Source organism: Stegodyphus dumicola, chromosome 5 (assembly GCF_044657685.1).
Source record: "Stegodyphus dumicola isolate Sdum_Otavi_A_Nest chromosome 5, ASM4465768v1".
Lineage (NCBI taxonomy): Eukaryota > Metazoa > Arthropoda > Arachnida > Araneae > Eresidae > Stegodyphus > Stegodyphus dumicola.
In genome coordinates this window covers 78,400,479-78,414,841 of record NC_140772.1, presented here as the reverse complement: position 1 = coordinate 78,414,841, position 14,363 = coordinate 78,400,479, and the positions used below count along the sequence as shown (strand labels likewise).

Sequence of the window (14,363 nt, the reverse complement as noted above, 5' to 3'; positions counted from 1 at the left end):
ACTCTTGGCTGACAAACTGTGCCGAAGCTTGATGCAAGAGCATTAGTTATTCGGATAAAGTTTCAAACTTTCTTACTCGCGAATAACTTCAGAGGAAGTTTCATCACCAAAATCTTATTCTGAAGTTGAAATTTCAACAGTTGTCTTGAACGCTATTGTTTGGCGAATGCTATTCTCATGTTATCAAACAAGAGGTTTTAAGAACAAGCATTTAACAAATTTGAAGTACCTTTAAATACCGTTAAAATATGAATCTGTGGTATATGTGGGTTTTGAATGCTTCCTTAAATATTACAGAAGTAAGTTTTTAATTTTTTTTTCTTTCACCTCAGTTTAAGCGCTACAAAATATTTAATTTAGATTCTTTGCTTTAAGTTCCCAATGCTAAAAATCAGACATACTGTTAAAATTTTGCACTGCTGCATTTTAGCCATGCAATGTGTTTTCTATGTTCTTGTGAAATTCATGTGAGAAATGTAAACAACTATAAAAAAATTACAAACTACTGTATAATTTTTACTGAAAAGTAAATCTTTAATGATTATGTTACAAGAACACACAACATTTTTTTGGTCTTTACAGTTTTCTTTACAAAACAGTTTATTGGAGCAGAAACACAAGTTAGATCTTAAAAAAAAAATCCGCTTTATTAATATCTTTTTTATAATAAAAGGAATAGGTTCGTCGTTGCTTGGCAACGCTGATAAACCTTTAAAACCACATACTGTACAAGTTCATTCATTATTTCATTTGAATTTACTTATAGTACATCAGCATATACAGTTTTTATTTCAGTAATAAAGGCATCTCCATGATTTCAATTATTTCTGCTGCTATCTTTACGTAAAAGATTTCGGAAAATTTTAGAATAAAAAACTGCATTATTTGAAATCTTTCGTCCGCATTCTGTCTTTGATTCTTCTTTAGTCTTAATTATGATAACCTGCATTTGTTGCGGAATTAGCGTAACATTATTCTCGATAACTACATTTAGCACCAGCAGAATCAGTTACAGTTTCATTTTTTTAAATTATAAAAAAAGAGTGAACTTTGTTAACTTTATGCAATAGTAATAATGTACTCAGATATATGCAGAAATTATATGATTACAAATGATTAAAATATGGCAAGATGTTTACACACGAAATATAACAGAAGACACTGTTAAAGAAAGGTTTTGGAAAAAAGTAGCATAAAAAAATTATGGTTCAATAGAAATAGTGTCGACATGTATTAATTTGCTTATTCGTGGTAACTTTCGTGATCAGAATCCTCTTAACCTTTATTTAAATTAAAATATTATATATGTTCTAATACGCTCAGATTGTCAAATGTAATTCACTGCTAATACTGACGATGATAATAGGTTTGCTACTATTTAAAAACGCACACATGCAGCTTTATTTGTTTCCCATAAAGTGGAATTTGAAAAGGAACTAAAATGATAACTCAGAATTTTGTATTATCAGTGGAGAATAGTGATTGTCAGTAAGCAAATTTACTTTTATAGTTTTTGTAGACAAGGTATTTGAGTTATTTGATTGAAAAATGAAGTAAAGTTAGATCCTTAAATTTGTAAAAACAAAACAGAAATAAGCATTATTTATTTAATATGAACTCAGAAAATTCCCATAAAATATTTCCTTTCATTTTCCTATTTAATGTTTTAAAATTTGAATGCAAAATTGCAATTCATTTTATAAGCTTGTTGAGCTTCTTGAAGGTAATTTGTATTGCACAAGTTTACGCATAATTACGAAGTAATATGGTTTTCAGTATGTTTCATAGATCATACGTTATACTCGCAAGGCTTGTACCTGAAAATAATTTTAACTGGAGCCATAACGTTTCAATAGTGTTTTAAACTAATGATTTTAAAATTTTATACGTGAGCATTAATGAGCAATTTGAAAATTACTACATCTTTAATAAAACGTAATTTTGCTCGTATGATAGATCATTCGAGTAGTATTGACAGACATTTTTTAAGCAAAGCACCATAATGTTTAAATAAAATAAATTGTTTAACGTTCAATATGATAAATATTTATATTATATACATTCTTTTCCTTGAGGTAAAAAAGATACATTCACTGGGTAGTTTTGGGAATTACGTTTCACGCTTTTTCTATCCTTAGAATCTAAGATTAGTAGAAGTTCGTTGAAATAAGCAATGGAATCATCAACATTTTGCATCGGCTCTAAAATTTTGAAATTTTTACCAATATACTCCTGCTCAATGTATCAATTAAGTTACAAGAAATGTAACCTTTCTATACAGAGCAATAATATCATATTAAAGTTAAACGTGACGCTTGCTCTTACCCCCAAATTTAAGACATTAGAGAACTTATAATATAACTGTAATCATTTCTGTGATAAACTATTTAACATATGTTATAATTATAAAAATTGAATATTATCGCAATAAATAAATGTTTATTAGGGTTAAATTGTCAAAGTGAGTTTCTTAAAAATTATTAAAAATTTTGTAATCCGATTATTTGATTTTTTTCTTCGTTTACTTGCAAAAGAGAATATATGCAATTAAAATTTAATATAATAAAATATTTTATATTTTAAACTACAATACTTATTTTTCGTAATTTCGTAAAAAATGAAAAACTAAATATATAAATGTTTTGTTTCACAAAATATGTAAAAAAGCAATGAATGGAAACTGGTTATTGTTTAAAAGGTTGTATTTAAAAGGAAAATAAAGCTTAGAAATTCAAATGTATATTTCCAGGAATAAGAATTTCAATTCTGCAAAAAATTCTTTTTCCCATTTCAGATACATTAAGATACATACGTTTTGACGAAAATTAACATTTTATGTAATTAATTTAATTACCATAATAATAATGATTCCTGAAAATATACGGTGGCCATCATAAAATTTAATAATATCAGATTTGTAATCTACATGCTTCGGTCTTTTTTTAAATTCATATTAAACTTTTATATCTTTTGTATTTTTTTCTTTGAGCCATTTATGATATCTGATTTCCCAAAGAATACAGAATCCACTAAGTCAACGGACTTCTACTACTTGAGAAAATGTATACTTCTCCAGCGCATATGTCTAAATCAAGAAATGGTTTTGAAAAAATATAAAAACAGAGTAATTACTTTAAGCAAAATTTTCTGTTCCTTAAAAAATTTCTCCACTTGGATCACTCGAAGCTAAAATTCCTAACGCTTGAAACGTCTTTTTCGTCTCATTCATTTCCAATGTGTCAGCATACCCATTTTCAAGTTTAACAAAACGTCTGTTCGCTATGTAAGCCGATTATATTTATTTTTCAGGTCTTGCTGACGATACATCTTGGAAAAACACTGGTGGAGCAAGTTCTCCTTAGAAAAGATGTGCAGTTTTCTTGTTAAGAAATATATGCAGAAAGAGTGCTCGGGCGTGAAAATAAAATTTGAAACATCCACGAACCAACCGAGTTGAAGGATAAGGAAATTAATAAAATAAATGACAAAGGAAATGTCAGAAGGGCGTGAATAATTCTCAGATTAGCACCACACACAAAATGCACTTGTCTCAACGGGGGATCGAAAGCACCTGCACCACACCGTCCAGGGTTCGGTGTCGGGGGTTGCTCGATTCTGGCTCCAGAAACGTGCTCTCGCCCCTCCATTTTCTCCTTATTTTGAAGAATGTGACTTGAAGGGAATGTCGAAGAAGTTTCGTTTATTCTACACCTACAAAAGAAAACAATAAAGTAATATTTACACATCAAGACTCAAGCATAATACAAATAAATAGTTATTTGAAAGCTTTTTTTTTTTTTTTTTTTGTTATTGATAGAGGTTATCTCGTGGTTGTTAAATCATTAAAAAGGTAATTTCTAAGCATTATATGGAACTTTTTCTGTAAAACCCAATTAAAATATTCTTGAAGAAAGTACTTGATATCAATCATATTTTTTCCTTCTATTAGTTCCAAAACTGCTGGCACTCTCCGCAGTTTTAACTTCCAAGTATTTTCTCGACTGGCAATAAATTCTGCTAATTAAGACATATTAATTTAAATTCTGCTAAAGACATATTTCAGACTTGAATTCTTGGGACAGCTACGAAACACATTAGAAATATAGTTTAACGGCCCCCCACGATTTTTCTAGTAGTTAAAATCCCCAAATAGTGGTAGTTTAAACCGGATTCGAAAAGGCTGTTTGCGTGTTTGGTATTGATGGTTTTCTCCATACGTAAAGTGAATACCAGCCTTAGAAAATCCTCCACAAAGACATACATTGCCTTAAGTAGATAGCCCTCATGTGCTCTGCATATTCAAATAAATAACTTAACCACACTTCTTCATTCATTGGCCAAATTGAAGAAACAATAAAACTTAGCTTTACATAAGAAAATGAAGTGCATATCAATATTGCTTACATATAAAACCTTAATCAGATTTCTTATTTGATTACCACTAAATTTATACAAAGGAATTATTCATTTGCTGAGGTAGTTTGTGTTTGTTTTCCTAGTTTAACGAACAACATCTATTAATTCTAATTAATTGACATCATTTCCAATTTAATTCTCCCAGAAACTTTTAAAAGTCTTATATTATTAATAATAATATCTGGTAAGCTTTAATCTTCTGTTTAACTGTATAGGGATTTGATCTTCTATTGCGTTTTTTACTTGTATAAATAAGTACTTAAGTAACTTATATTGGAATAGCATAGCATATTTGTTTCTCGGAAGAACTAAGCCCTCATCTTCCCAGACGTATAATACGTATAATTTTTCAGCATTACCAACATCAATATAATAAATATACACGAAATGGGCGTGCAACTGTAATTGTAACTGCCTTATGTAATCACAATGATACAGCTACTCGCTGAAAGCGACTCTGAATAAGAATGACGACGGCGAATGCAGCCGCGGGCATAATGTGACGTTTCTGATTCTCATTCTTTTTTAACAATTATTTCATATGTGTAAATAAATTTGTTTTCATTGCTTAAGTGATCACTTCATGTCAATGATGCATTGAGGTTTCTAGAAGTAAAGAAAATCTTCCATAAATAATGGTGTCAGAACAGAAAGATCCTGATCCACCTACTGATATTCAGGTTTCTACACAACATGCTAAAATGCCAACAAGAGTGTTATTAACATTTTCATGTTATTATGCTGTGATCCGATGGAATACGTTTCGGATTAAGAAGACTTCGAATGATTTATAGCTATGAATTGGTGTATGCAAATTTTAGGAAAACGGAAATAAACGGAATTCTTTGTGAAACACGTATCTGCAAACGAAATTAAAACTTCATGGGAATAGAGATTAAAAGTTATACGGGATTTTCACGAAGTTTGAAGGTAAGTTTGAAGTTTATATTATAACTCTTAAATTTGATTTGTTCTGTTTTTGAATTCACTATAGTTGCAACATTCTTTAAAATAATATACCTTTGAGGAAATTTTAACAGAAGAAAATGTAACATGTATGACTTAGAGAAACACTGACATGTTTTAGACGAAAAAATGAGTAACTCAAAGAATCTTATATTCAAATCGAAGATCTAATCGACGTAAATTTAATCGAAGAGAAAATAAGCATTGGAAGTGATTACCAAGAAATATATATCAGGTATGCTAACAAACTTACATGTTTATTGAAATGGAAAGAAAACTTTGATAACTTTGGTAAGTTCAGAAAGAGATTCAGTGATGCACTCTTGGAGAGCTGTTTTCGAATAGCAGCAACTAAAGACTATCTCAACACTAAAAACCTGTGTTGATAAGAAAAAAGAGTTCCATCTTTCTCATTAATGTTAATAAGTCTGGTAAAAAAAATCTGTCATTACATTTGTTATTTATTACTAACTACACTTTAGTTTCTTTCTTATGTGCAATTCAATTTCAGTTTCTTATTGATTTATACAGGTTAATTAAAATTGATTTCATATTTACTAGACATGTAAGTTTATAGGCAATAAACAATTGTCAGTTTATAGGCAATAATGAATCAATTTATAAGCTATGATGAATAATAATTTTAAAAATTGGTAGTTGTTTTGGTTGGTAGCTCACAGTAGGATTTAAAGACGATATAGTAGCTCAGAAGTTTCATAAGTTTGGTGACCACTGATCTAAACGATTCACTTTCGAAAATTAAGAAGTTTTGAAAACATATTTGGCATGAGGAGTGTTAAAAGTAACTTCCACTTTTTTATTAACAGACAAAAATCATGACAACTGAGTAAAGTTACTTGAAAATCTTTTCGGTCTGAAGGTGTCATCGTTGATGGTGTGATTAATCTCACTTTCCTGGACTAATCAGAACACGTCCATGCAATTATCGTAACAAGAAATACACGATTGTGTCTATTAGTTCCGGCTCGCCATATATTTAGAAAGTCACCTTTCGCAAGAGCACCGTGCATTTACAATATCAATGCCTTTTCTGGGTTTCGAACCAGAGCCCTTTGGTACGACAGTCACAGACACAAACCACTATTCCGCTAGGCGGCATCGTTGATATTTTCAATTTACAATGCGTTAGAAATTCTTCAAATTTTCTAACTCTAAGGAAATTATGTGATGAGCTAAGTAATTTTTTATGAAAGTTAGGTTTAGTGCAAGGGGATTCGGAATCCTATCGTTTAATTTTGATTTCGATTGTTAACAACCAGGAAATCTTGTTTTAGATTTTAGGCGAAACAAAAATTCAGAAAGCATAGAATTTTCTGACCTTCTGTCCATTTCAAAGTATGAGACTGGATATCGAGAAGTAACATATTTAGATTTACATGACAGAAAAGGTTTGTCAACATATTCAAATAATTTAGACTTCCAAATGTTATAACTGTAATGGATCATGTCATTTATCTAAATTTTGTCGCAACAAATAACGTGGATAAAAATGCTAATCCTGTGGGAAATAGTCATAAATTTCTCACGTGTGCTAAAAAAACTGGGAAACAAAACGCTAAAAAATTAACACTAACATTTCTTAGGGGAAAAAAAGAAAAGAACATTGGCGCATCAATCACACTTAATGCACAGGACAATTCAAATTAATGATACATCACTTAAGATTGTCGCTGATAACAGAAATGTTGCTGTAATTATCAGTAAAGACGTTTCTGGATTTGGTAATGAAAATCAAACCAATGTCTATTTTACAGCTGACATTCTAATACATGCTGAGGCAGTTAAGTCTAATTTTTATGTTGTTGACAGTGGCTAATCAATTGATCCGATAATAATTATGAATATTCTTAAACAAAATTAAGTTTATACAAGTAAATATGGGATTTGTATTTCTAAACATGTTATTAAACAAAATGTTAAGTAAAATACGTACATGAATAAATAATATTGCCCCTAAAATTGGAATTCAAATTAGAGAAAAGGCTCTAAAACTAAAAACGTACAAGTTACGATTATTAAAAATTTCGTCTTCGAATACAAACCACTCAAAATTAAAAGTACGAATATTAATCTGACTATTAATTAGTGAAACTGAAAGGGCTTATTTACTGCATACCTAGATGAACACTTCTTGTCGAAAGAGATATTGTAATCAGGGGTTCCGAACCCTATGCCTGCGGGCACCATGCCGCCCGCCGATCGTTTAACGTGTGCCCGCCGCTGCGAGATTACAATAAGTATGTTTTACTTTTCAATAAAATTCTATGTTAAAGTTTTCTGATCATTAATGAAATAGAAATTGCGTCCAACAAAGATACCGGCACAAAGCGAAATGCGATGTGCTTGTATTAATAACTTGTAGAGTCCAGTAATGAACTTGTGTTTGTATACTGGAGCAGTAGAAAATTACACAGGGGAAGGGTTCGAGCACCCTTTATTAACTCTTTAAAATTTACAAGGCGTCAACTCGACGCTGACAATCTTAGCCTGTACTTGGGCGGTAATTGAAAGTCAGATAATTGAAACTAAATGTTGAAATTTTTAACAAGTGATAAAACTAGCCTACAGGGCTCAGTGAACTTACCCCCTTTCTACGCTAGTGGCATTAAAGCAATGCAGTTAAGCCACTTGAACCAGCAATAAGCAAACGTACCTACGGCAGAGACGGCAGCTAGAGCCTAACTCTCCCTTTTTCCTACCGGAAACTCGGCTTTTAACTACTTCCTTCAAAGTAGAAAATTTGCATTCGTTGATGCGCGCTACAACATTTAACTATTCTGGCTCTGACCTTTATTGGAATGAAGTCTTATAGGAAAGTTTCAAATAAAACTTTAAGTTATTAGTTAAAATAATATAAATCCCTACAATCTCTATCCAGCTATACATTCACCTTAAAAAAGTAAATGGCGTCCGCCATCCAAAAGGTATTCTAGAATATGATCTTAGGGACAAAACGGTTGGAGACCACTATTGTAAATAAGCAAATGCAAACTTAGCCAAAGGTATAATTAAACCTTCCGAATATTTTAATGAAGTTTTAAGAATAAAAAAGAATATCTATAGACTACGTCAAGTTAAACTAGAAGATAGGTAAAGATCGGTGTCCCTTCCGATTAATGATATGTTAGAGAGACTACAAGATGTTCGATCATCGATTTAAAAGTAGCTTTTTTTCATGTTAGTATAGACAAAAATAGCCTCCGTTACACCTCAGTTGCCATACATAATGGATAATAATACACACATGTCCATAAATTAAGGATAATTCGGAGTCACGCGGAAATCGAACTCTAAAATAAATATATCACCTGTAAAATCACTACACACATCTTCAAGAATCATGCGCAAATTTCAGGAAGTAACCAGATGACACCGATGGTACGTCGCAATGACGAGAGTGTAAGAGAGTGATATATAAGGCATACAGGCAGACGAGAGTGACGAGAGTGATTATAAGCATTTCAGTGCAATAACCGAATAGTTATGACACAAAGGATGCATTTGGATGATTTTTTACGTGGTAGAATTATCGGCCGCCTGGAATGTGGGCGTACCCAACTGGAAGTATCAGACGAACTTGGATTTGCCCAGAGTGTCATCTCCAGGCTTTGGCAACGATTCCAAGATGATGGTAATGGGAGTAGACGTTACAGCACAGGTCGCCCCAGAGTTACAACGCCGAATGAGGACCGGTATTTGAAAGTTACTGCCAAAAGAAACAGGCGGAGCACAGCCTCAGACCTGTCTTGTCAGCTCTCTTCAGCCAGGTACTTCAGTCAGGTACGACAATTTCAAGGCAGACTGTGTGCAGACGCTTAGGGCAGATTGGTCTATATGCTCGTAGACCTGTCAGATGCGTTCCTTTTACTGCAACTCACTGTCGCCTGCGGTTAGCCTGGAGTAAAGTGCATGCATTGTGGACACCGCAACAGTGGGCTTGTGTGATGTTTTCCGACGAGTCCAGGTTTAGCGACGAGTCCAGGTTTAGCTTGCAGTCTGATTCTCGCCGGACTTTCATATGGAGAGCTCCAGATACCCGTTACCACCAAGAAAACATCATTGAGCGACACTGTTACGGTGGTGCAGGAGTGCTCGTTTGGAGTGGAATTATTCTGGGTTCTAGAACTGACCTGCCTGTTCAAATTGGAACCATGAAAAGCCAAATCTATCGAGACGTCATTCTGGAACAACATGTACGTTTGTTTCGGGGCGCCATGGTCGCACAATTTGTGTTTATCGATGAAAACGCCCGTCCTCACCGGGCAAACATCGTAAGCGAATACCTTCAATCGGAGGATATCACCCGTATGGACTGGCCAGCATTCTCACCGGACTTGATTCCAGTCGAGCATGTGTAGGATATGCTTGGCCGACGAGTTGAAGCCCGTCAACCTCCTCCTACATGTCTACCGGAACTTCGGAGAGCATTGCTTTTTGAGTGGTGTAATATTCCCCAAGAACAGATCGATAATTTGATACTCAGCATGCCTAGGCGTTTTACGGACTGTATTGCATAGTCTGGGAGACATACAATGTATTAACAATCATACCAACCATGCAATATTGGTTTTATGTAAATAGGTTTTTTTTTTTTTTTTTGTAATTTGCTCCAGGGAGAAGAAATAGCTAATTTTTTTAATAATATCAAACATATAGCATCGTTTTTTGCTCTTTACCTTTTGTTTAATAAATAAGCATTACAAATAAGTCAAATTTGTTTTGCTTCTAACTCTTCCTTTGCCTGATTTTGCATTATCCTTAATTTATGGACAGGAGTATACATATTACTCCTTTGTTCCTCTATACCTTACATTATGTACTTCAAAGATTTGTAAATTGAATTTTTAAGGATATCATCTTACAAGTTCATGTTTTTCTCTTTTTAAGCAGTATCATAATTCCTACTAAAGATAAAGATGAGGGTTTTAAAAGTTTAAAATCTATCTTTCCAGTTTCTTCCGAATACGGACATGAAACTGACTTTGACTACCTTTTAAAAATGTCAATTTTCAAGTCATTTAATTGAATTCTTCGGTCATGTCACAGTAAATTATAAACTATTCTCATCTTCTTTTAAAACGCCTGCTGCCAACCGAAAATTCAGACTTACAAAAGTTTCTTTGCCTTACTGGATATTTTCGCAAAGTTACTCTAATTTCTTCAATAATTTCTCAAGTATTAGCTGATCTATTTAAGAAAGGAGATGATTTCAATTTTGGTGGCAATGAGAGGCTATCTTTCAATCTTTTGAAATAATGTTTATATGATCAATCTGTTCTAATAATCAGCATTTCGATTCTGAAATACACAGTAATGCCATTATCCATGGTTACTGTTGCATTCTGATACAAAAATCCATAATTAATTACTGCCTACAATGCAGGATTTACGTATAAGCTACACAGGCTGTAGCTTAGGGTTCCCACTTTCTTGCCCCCTCCCCAAAAAATTTTATATATAGTATAAATATAATATTAAAATATAGTACAACAGACTTATGAAGGGGCACATACCTCAAATAGCTTAGGGTCTTATCAAGTCTAAATCCGGCTCTGCTAGTGGAGGATTTATGTATAAGCTACACAAGCTATAGTTTAGAGCCCCGCTTTCTTGGGGCCCTCCCGAAAATTAAAACATAGTACAAATATAGTAATAAAATATAGTATAGCAGACTTATAAAGGGCTCCATATCTCAAATACCTCAGGTTCTTATCTAAGTCTAAATCTGGATATGACTGCCTAAATCATGTTTATTACATGAGCAGAAAGACATCTGATACCAAAAAAAAAATTACGAGTTATGAGCTTGAGAATTTACGAGTTATAAGCTTGAGATATTAACTGTAATTAGAGATTTGAAAAATTTTAGAATATCTTTTTCAGGTAAAAACTTCAAAATTGTTACTGACTGTAATGTCTTCACAATGACGGTGCACAAGAAAACCTTACACGGATAACTCTTTGAGCATTCGTGTTAAAAAGTTTGTACAACGAAACAGATGGTACCGGATTCATTTTTGTTTCAGAATTAATGCACATACTTGCATCGATACAATTAAGGATGCGCATCTTCGCGGGTATGAAAGAGTCATCAAACACAACATTTATATACGTAGCCTTAAAAAGAAAATTGATAATTATATAGCAAATCCTGTTTCTTGCATATTGTTCATAAATGCGGTAAACAAGAACGTATGTTGCATTCGAAACCCAAACAAAATGCTCCAATAGGTACATATCACATTGATCATTTAGGATCTTCCTCAAATGCTCATAAAATACTGATAGTGCTGGCGTAACATTTAAACTGGAAAATAAAAAAAAAATGTTTTGGGGAATCATTCTTGTATAAATTTTGAAGGCTTAGCATGTACTTTTAAAATTTTTCAAGATGATGTTTCAATAAAAAGTGTCCAGGGTATTCAACTTACAACTGGACCGGCTTGTGCCGGTGGATAAACTGAGAGATTAAATTCTATCATAAGTTCTGTTATCTTTAATTGAACGGTTTAGAACCCGAAAAAATGGTATAAGCATATTCGTGAAGTTCAGCAAAAGATTAGTTCAACATATCAAAGAATCATCAATGCATACCATTGAAACCCATGTTTGGAACTAAAATCAAATTTGATAACCATGACAAAATTACGGAGTTACTAAAAATGCCGAGATTCAGTTTCATTTCGTCAACGCTCATGATGATCTGATGAAAATAATTTAAAAACATATTTCGAAAATACAACACGAAAATCGCAAAACCTACAGTTTAAGATGCAAACATTCTGCAGATTCTAGCTAATGTATATCAATCAAGCGTACACAATATAAGAAATATATTTTATATTTCTCTTCCTCCTGGATTCTTCTTACCTGCTGACTTTGTGATATAATTGGATAGTGCGTCTGGTTAGCAGTCGGGTGGTCTTGTACTCGAATCCCGGCGCGTGCACTGCACATTTTCCCCTCATATCTAATCGATAAAAGATCGATATCACCGACATCTGTATAAGTGGCATTATTCATTAGAACATATTACTTGAGCTTTAATGTTTTGGGAACATTTTTCACGTAATTTTGGACTTTAAAGAAAACAAATTTTTCTTTGTTATGATTTCTGACTTTTTACCCTAGGTTTTGTTATAAGAAGAGGTTTCTTATTCAATACTAATTTTATTTTCCTGCAATAATTTTATTATTTTCATTAGTTGTTTAGTATTTACATTCACTGTGCTTCCAATATTTTAGATGTCACTCTCTGCTTTTGTCATCTGACGGCATATAACGAGGTATGATGACCGAAATGTGCGGGGAAAAGGCTATGAAACTGTAATTATAACTGATATGTGTAAACATAAGACTCCATCTAAAATGAGCGCAGTTGAATAAAAATGACGATGATGAATGCTGCAGCGGATATGAGTATTATCCTTTTTTTTATTTCTTTAATATATGAAAATAAATCTGTTTTTGATGCGTAAGTGACTTTTTCAGGTCTGTCATGTAACAATTTTCCTAGAAGTAGTAATTCAGACCACCATAAATACTCATTAAATTTTAAAAAGCACAACATTGCAATTATTAAAAAGGCAAGACGCAGGATGACTCTTATCAAAAACAAAATATTAATCAGCGTTCCATAAAATACGCTTAATAAATAAATAAAAACTTAACCTTCTGTAACAATCCCGTACTTCTTGATGAAATGGCCTATCATTGCACTTAATTAAAATACAATTGACCTGCACATGCATACTATATTTTGTCAGACCAGTGGTGACGTTTTACTTCCAAGGACAGAGTATGGAAGCACATTATTGCTGGACAAATAACTAAACTGGAAGCTCTCAAATAATTTACAGTATCATATTTTATTTTTTATATTCTGAGCGGTTGTGTATTTAATTGTTCTGGCTCATTCCATGAGAACACATTAGTTACTGAAAATTATAGGCAATTGCGAGGCATCGAATGGCATAGTGAGGATTAGATTATTTGATCATGGCCAATCATATCAAGAATATTTGTCTAAGCAGAGAGAGACCTTCGTGTGCAGCGTTCTGTAAGACAAATTGTCCCTTTTCTCACGTTATTCTTACAAAGAATTAAATTACTACATACACTGTTGGATGAGGCATTTGAAAATGCGTACAATTTTAAAATTTTGTAGCCATGACGTTGTGAGGATTTATTTATTTATTTTGACTAATAGTTAATTTCTAGTTAAAGTAAATTTAATTTTCACCTATGCTTTCCTCCCTTAATGTTAATCAGTTAGCACGCGTCTATTCAACTTACAGAGAAAGAAGTGCTATTTAAGCGAAGGTTTCGGAAGGTGTTTTTAGAACATGTTATGCCTACACGAAGACCATATTCTTACTTTGAATTAATAGTGATTTGATTCTGTGGCGTTGAGTGCTTCTAACCATTGGGCTTGTTCGCCGGCTTCTACGAGTCAGAGCCTTCCTGCACGATTGAATTATCCTGTGAGCCTTTAAGCTAGTTTAATTAAAATTAAGTTCAACATTACTGGTCTAACTTAAATCAGAAATGTTGGCTTATGTGAGCCTAAGTGTGGTCGTCTGTGAAACTCTATGTGATTGAATAGAAGGTCATTTACACCCTTATGACTTTGCTGCTATCAATACTTCAGGATGAATCATCCACAGTCTTTCTAGATCTCGTTAGTTTATGTTGCAAAGAATACATGACTCTATAACGTTAACACGTTCAGTATACTTAAAGTGGGCATAGAAATTCTAGAGCAGGGGTGGCCAAAGTACGGCTCGCGAGCCTGATACTGCTCTCGCAGGCAATTTGTGCGGCTCATGCATATAAAATATAAGTATGAAATATGATAAACTAAAGCTATTCAGTGTCAAAAAAATAATTAATTAGTTTAGACCCTTTTTACAAAGTTGTCAGGGATTTCTTTCTATTTAAAACCTTCTCCACTACTTCTA

At 32.9% G+C, this 14,363-nt stretch overlaps 1 protein-coding gene across 1 annotated transcript in view; it reads right to left on the bottom strand.

Annotated features, from left to right (window-relative positions):
• Positions 1-510: 510 nt before the first annotated feature.
• LOC118192543 (neural cell adhesion molecule 1-like) overlaps positions 511-14,363 on the bottom strand; it is a 332,149-nt gene continuing 318,296 nt past the window's right edge. The window contains exon 14 of the mRNA XM_085817818.1: positions 511-3,711. The gene's annotated coding sequence lies outside the window, so the exon portion shown is untranslated. The remainder of the gene's footprint in view (positions 3,712-14,363) is intronic.